Raw genomic sequence first — 6,000 nt, 5'->3', positions numbered from 1 at the left:
ATTGATTAAAATTCACTCTTTAAGTGCTTAAGGATTGGTTGTATAAGTCTAAGCTTTTAAATATGCCTAATAAATTACAGAATATGCAGAAAGAATGATAAGCTAATGAGTAGCAGGTATAATGGTGTACAGAATCCTGAAACGTCAAGGTAAGGTTTAAAAGTATGGTAGTTGATGAAATATGATGTTACTCTACCTTCACATAACTTTTTCAGGTCTATACTAACGCTGTTCTATTAAGCTTCTGGAAACTTAAATTTTAAAACAGACTCTGATCATGATTACTGTTCACCTCGGGACAGATGCATTATCTCTCTTTTTTTTTTTTTGTCTTTAAATGGTGAGGATGCAGACTGGGAATTTGGGATGCACAATACAGTTATCATGTCCAGGCACCTCAATGGAAGAAGAAATGCCCATCTCTCCCTTACAGCTTGAACTCCGTCCACATGTACCACCACCATCAGGCAGTGCTGTCAGTAAAATAAGAGTGATTTTCTCTATCTTTCATTGTCTTCCGTAGCTAGTATTTGGGCAGATACTCATGAGAATGTTTAATACATTGCCACTGTTAATCCTTTCCATGGCCTGCTTTAAGTGCAAAGGGGAGATGAGTCTCAGTCTTCTAGCAGCCTATGCCTGTACTCTAATGGAGTAATTCCCATCTGACAGAGCATGGTACCTGCATTCCCTAGTCTTCCTTACTCATGTGATTCATATTTTGGAGATTACCTTTACTGCTCATCAAACTGCCATTGCAAAAAAACCCACTCCCAAAACAAAAACTCGGATCTAGCAAAGTGTGTAGAAGGATGTGTATTGCTGTTGGTACACTTTTGGTTGAGACTACAACTTGCTGCAAATCAACCTGATTTGATTCTTCAGCACTAATGTCCCCACACAGGACAGGGAACAGTATGCATGTCCTCCAGTGAGGACAATGCACATCACTCTGCACTGTGCCGTTTTTTCCCTGGGATCCTGAAGATGAAAATAGACACCAAGAGCTGCTTATCACCCTCTTGTTGTCCCACATCACTGTGTCATGAGTTAACAAATAAAGCGAGGAGCAAAGCAGCTCTGGCAGCTTGCATGCAGCTCCACATGTGGTAAATCACCTGCCTTGCACAGGCTCCCAGCTGAGGCAGTCAGCCTGCTCCTGGGAGCCTGACTGGCAGTTCCACCTTATGTACAGCTGTAAATTGTTCCAAAAATTATTTCCAAGTCACCTTCATTTTCATTTGGGACATTGCCTATTCACTGTATTTAATTTTTATTTAACATTTTACGTTCCTCCTTGTTCTCTTTGCATAGCGTAAAGGTGAATGGAGACGGCAACAGTTCTAGGTAGCCTAAAGCATATAGTTTCCTGTTTGAGATGCTGCCTGTGCACCAAATCCCGTTGCTTGTTAGTACTGAAGCTTGAACTTCAGAGGAAACAATTACCCCTGTTAAAAGAACTCTGTTTAATGTATAGTGCATAATGAGAGGACAACAGGGGGAGGATCGTTTCACTTCTTCATGAACTACAATTGAACTTGAAGCCAACTTTTGTCCTCACTTCCACCAGTGTAACACAGGCCAGGATTTTCCTCCTATGAGTGAATGAAATGTGAAAGGTACAGTTCTGCAGCTGCTTTGTTCTCGTGGAAAGTTTCCTGACAGTGAAGTACTGTGCAAGAAGCAGCTGCAGAATCAGGCCCTTTGTACACATGCACTTGTAGTAATCTTAGAAGAAATAAAATGGGACCAGCAAAATGGCACTTCAGCTCAAAGAAAAATCCAGCATCTTCCATCTGCTCCCTGCTCTTGCAGCTGCAGTGAATTATGATGTGCTGTCACATTTATAGGGTGATTTCATCAACTGATTTATTTAATTAATTTAGATTTAACATTGTACAAAGGGTATGTGATAAAGTGGTGTAACTCTTTCCTCAGCCACTGCACCAGCCAAGATTTATTTTAAGTGTCCTCTGCCTCACTGTGTCCTCCCTTGTTCTTTTCAAGCAGCAGTCAAGAGAGAGTTTGAATATCTGATCAGACCTAAAGCTGCTTAACTAACTGTGCTGCCATGGAACAGAACAGGCAACTTCAATCTTGTGTTATGATGCTAGAGTTGAAACAGCCATATATTCTCTCCACCAAAGAAATATTTATCACACTGATGCATCCCTAGTGACTCTTGAATCTGCACAATGTTTCATGTAGAAATATGGATGCATCTGTGGTCAAATTGTTACTTGGGGTGTTAACAATATGTTTCCTGAATACCCTTCTTGGATATGATCTTGAAACAGCATAGACCACCCTGTTTTATTTTTGCTTGTATGGATCACTGAAGTCTATGGGTGCTAATAGATAAAATTAGTAGCAACACAAATCCACACTTGTGATTTGGTGTCATGCTGGTTGCAAAAATAAGGGACTCTTTCCTGGTGATGGTTTCAATAATAATTATATTTATATTATATTAATTATATAAATATATATTTTATATATATATTATTTATATTATATTATATTAAATTACATTTATATTATGCTAATATGTAATGCAGATATAGGAAAAATTAGGACATGGTATTTGGTAGCAGCTGTGTATGCAGACATAGCAAGTTATGATTCCTGTGCTGAAGAACTTCGTATCAAATTGGAAGTCATGCTTGACCAACCTCATAGCCTTTTATGAGGAAATAACATTGTGGATGGATGATGGCAGAGCGGTGGACGTGGTCTACCTTGACTTCAGCAAAGCATTTGACACAGTCTCCCACAGCATCCTCATAGCTTAATTGAGGAAGTGTGGCCTGGATGATCAGGTAGTGAGGTGGACTGAGAACTGGCTGAAGGACAGAAGCCAGAGTTGTAGTCTATGGGGTGCAGTCTAGTTGGAGGCCTGTATCTAGTGGAGTGCCTCAGGGGTCAGTACTGGGACCAGGATTATTTAATATATTCATCAATGATTTAGATGAGGGAATTGAGTGTACTGTCAGCAAGTTTGCTGATGACACTAAGCTGGGAGGAGTGGCTGACACGCCAGAAGGCTGTGCTGCCATCCAGCGGGACCTGGACAGGCTGGAGAGTTGGGCAGGGAGAAACTTGATGAAATATAACAAGGGAAAGTGTAGAGTCCTGCATCTGGGCAGGAACAACCCCAGGTTCCAGTATAGGTTGGGGAACGACCTGTTAGAGAGTAGTGTAGGGGAGAGGGACCTGGGGGTCCTAGTGGATGGCAGGATGACCATGAGCCAACACTGTGCCCTTGTGGCCAAGAAGGCCAATGGCATCCTGGGGTGTATTAGAAGGGGGGTGGTCAGTAGGTCGAGAGAGGTCCTCCTTCCCCTCTACTCTGCCCTGGTGAGACCGCATCTGGAATATTGTGTCCAGTTCTGGGCCCCTCAGTTCAAGAAGGACAGGGACCTGCTGGAGAGAGTCCAGCGCAGGGCAACTAAGATGATTAAGGGAGTGGAGCATCTCCCTTATGAGGAAAGGCTGAGGGAGCTGGGTCTCTATAGTTTGGAGAAGAGGAGACTGCGGGGTGACCTTATTAGTGTATATAAATATATAAAGGGGGAGCGTCATGAGGATGGAGCCAGGCTCTTCTCAATGGCAAACAATGATAGGACAAGGGGTAATGGGTATAAACTGGAACACAAGAGGTTCCACTTAAACTTGAGAAGAAACTTCTTCTCAGTGAGGGTGACAGAACATTGGAACAGGCTGCCCAGGGAGGTTGTGGAGTCTCCTTCTCTGGAGACATTCAAAACCCGCCTGGACACATTCCTGTGTAACCTTATCTAGGTGTTCCTGCTCTGGCAGGGGGATTGGACTGGATGATCTTTTGAGGTCCCTTCCAATCTCTAACATACTGTGATACTGTGATACTGTGAAATAGATAAGACAAGTTAATGGAATGAAAATATTCCAAATTGAATATATTCTGATGTACATACATATGCGTGTGTGAGTGAGAAAGAGAGAGGTGTTTAATTATGCTTCTTGGCTGGATGGACATAAATCTGAGAAGCCAGAGGAAGTCACAGTTTCAAAATCGTTTCTCTCAATGTTTCTCCAGTACTTGCTTAAAATGGGGCAAGGGTTATGCTGAGTAAATCCCAGTAAAATACCAAGCACACTTTAACTAAGTCAGTGTAAAATATCTACATTTATACGCACGTTTTGTAGTATTGATTGTGCTGCGGTTATAAGCTGTAAGAATTCAGTGATTCTCACTTATGAGGAAATAAAAACAATTCAGTGAAAGAGAGAATGAAAGCAGTCAGAAAGAACTTAACATTTGTTACAACGTGCATGTAGACTTGGTCTGAGAATCTCTTGTGTGCCCCTGAATAATGCGCTAGGCTTTCTGAAGCCAGAGACGGTAGAAATATTGTTTTTTATTTCTACTTGTCTTGTTGTGTTTTACATAGTCCTGAAAAATATTTGATCTTCTGAACTGTATTTTGTTGTTTATTTTCCCATAAATTAATATCTACTAAAAACATAGCTTATTTCTATGGAATGAGGCCACAGAAATGAAAGTTTTTTCACTAGTTGGAAAACTGTATATAACAGCTTTGTTAAAAATGTATGGGCTCCATCTGAAAAGCTTCAATGATCTGTATTGTTGGCTGTTCCAATTTTACAATAGTGGATAAAATCAGTACAAAGGGAGAAATGTTATTACAAGAAACTGGGCTTGTTTCCACAGTGTTAGAATTATGATTGCGACTCCAGAATTCTAGGCAGTGCTCAAAAAATAAAACTGAGGCAAACCCCACTAATTTAATATGTTAGGTCATTATAAAAGAATTCATCACATGGTAGTTTGGAAAAAAATGAGTAAAAAATTGTAGGAACTATATCTTTATTTCCAAAGCAACCCAAGTAATTAGGAGTTGATAAGGTCATTGAGAATACAGACTTACTTAGACTTCTCGAAAGTTTATTAACTTCATAATCAAAAGGTGGAGATGAGAGGGAAGAACAGCATAGACTCTTCAGTAGTACAGAATCATGAGCTAAGACTAAATTACACAGAAGATCTATTTTTATAATACCCACTTCTTAATAATTTTTACCTGATGACTACAGCTAAATGTAGGTATTTGTGCCACAATCAAATTAGATTTGATTTCCACATCAGTGTAGCTTGTTTACCTGAGATAATAAAATTCCCCACCAAAATAAGAGGTTTCACTATTCTCATGGTTCAACAGAACAGTGTCTAAAATCAGAGATGATTCCCAGTCACTACTGTAAAGATTAATTGCTATTCTTATTGAGTAATTCACCTTTTGATTATCCAATCAATAGGAACACTTACAACTTGGTATGGATGCTCATGCCTTCCTTCTTCCCTCACTTTTTTTTTTCAGTGATTTCTATGCTAGATATTGCTTGTCATGGACCATGCCCTCGTGGATCTCCCTAAGGGGATTATTTTGTCTGCCCTAGCCAAGTGCTTGCAAAGTTAAGGATTCATTCTTGTAAAAAAAAAAAAAAAAAAAAAAAAAAAAAAAAAAAAAAAAAGGAAGAAAAATCTCTGGTATGTGCTTTCAAATCCAAAGTAGCTTTCATGTGAGTTGATAGGTTTTTTTGGAAATATAATAGGAAATATTATGTTTAGCCAGAAATTCTGTCTATTAGTGGTGAATGTGAGGTTGATTTTTATACTTATATCCCATTTGGCAGATCCCTCCAGGGCTGTGTTTAGTCTTTTTTTCAGCTTTAACTTTTTTTTTTCTTTTCTTTTTCCTGCTAATGTTAAAGTTGAAAACTAGCACCACCCACATCACTTCCAAACTGTGGTTTGCCTAGGAAGTGAAAATTAAATGCTTCTGAATCAGAAGTCTGATCTCCATATGGATTCTCTCAACATTACTAAGAAGCTAACAAAAAAATTATCCCCTCCTCTCAAACTCCGAATGTTTCGTATCCACATTTTAACTAGAAAAACATGTATGAATCTCTGACATCAAGCAGCTCACAGAAATCAAG

Source organism: Psittacula echo (genome assembly GCF_963264785.1).
Source record: "Psittacula echo genome assembly, chromosome: 6".
Classification (NCBI taxonomy): domain Eukaryota; kingdom Metazoa; phylum Chordata; class Aves; order Psittaciformes; family Psittacidae; genus Psittacula; species Psittacula echo.
Note: the sequence above shows the minus strand (reverse complement) of the source record.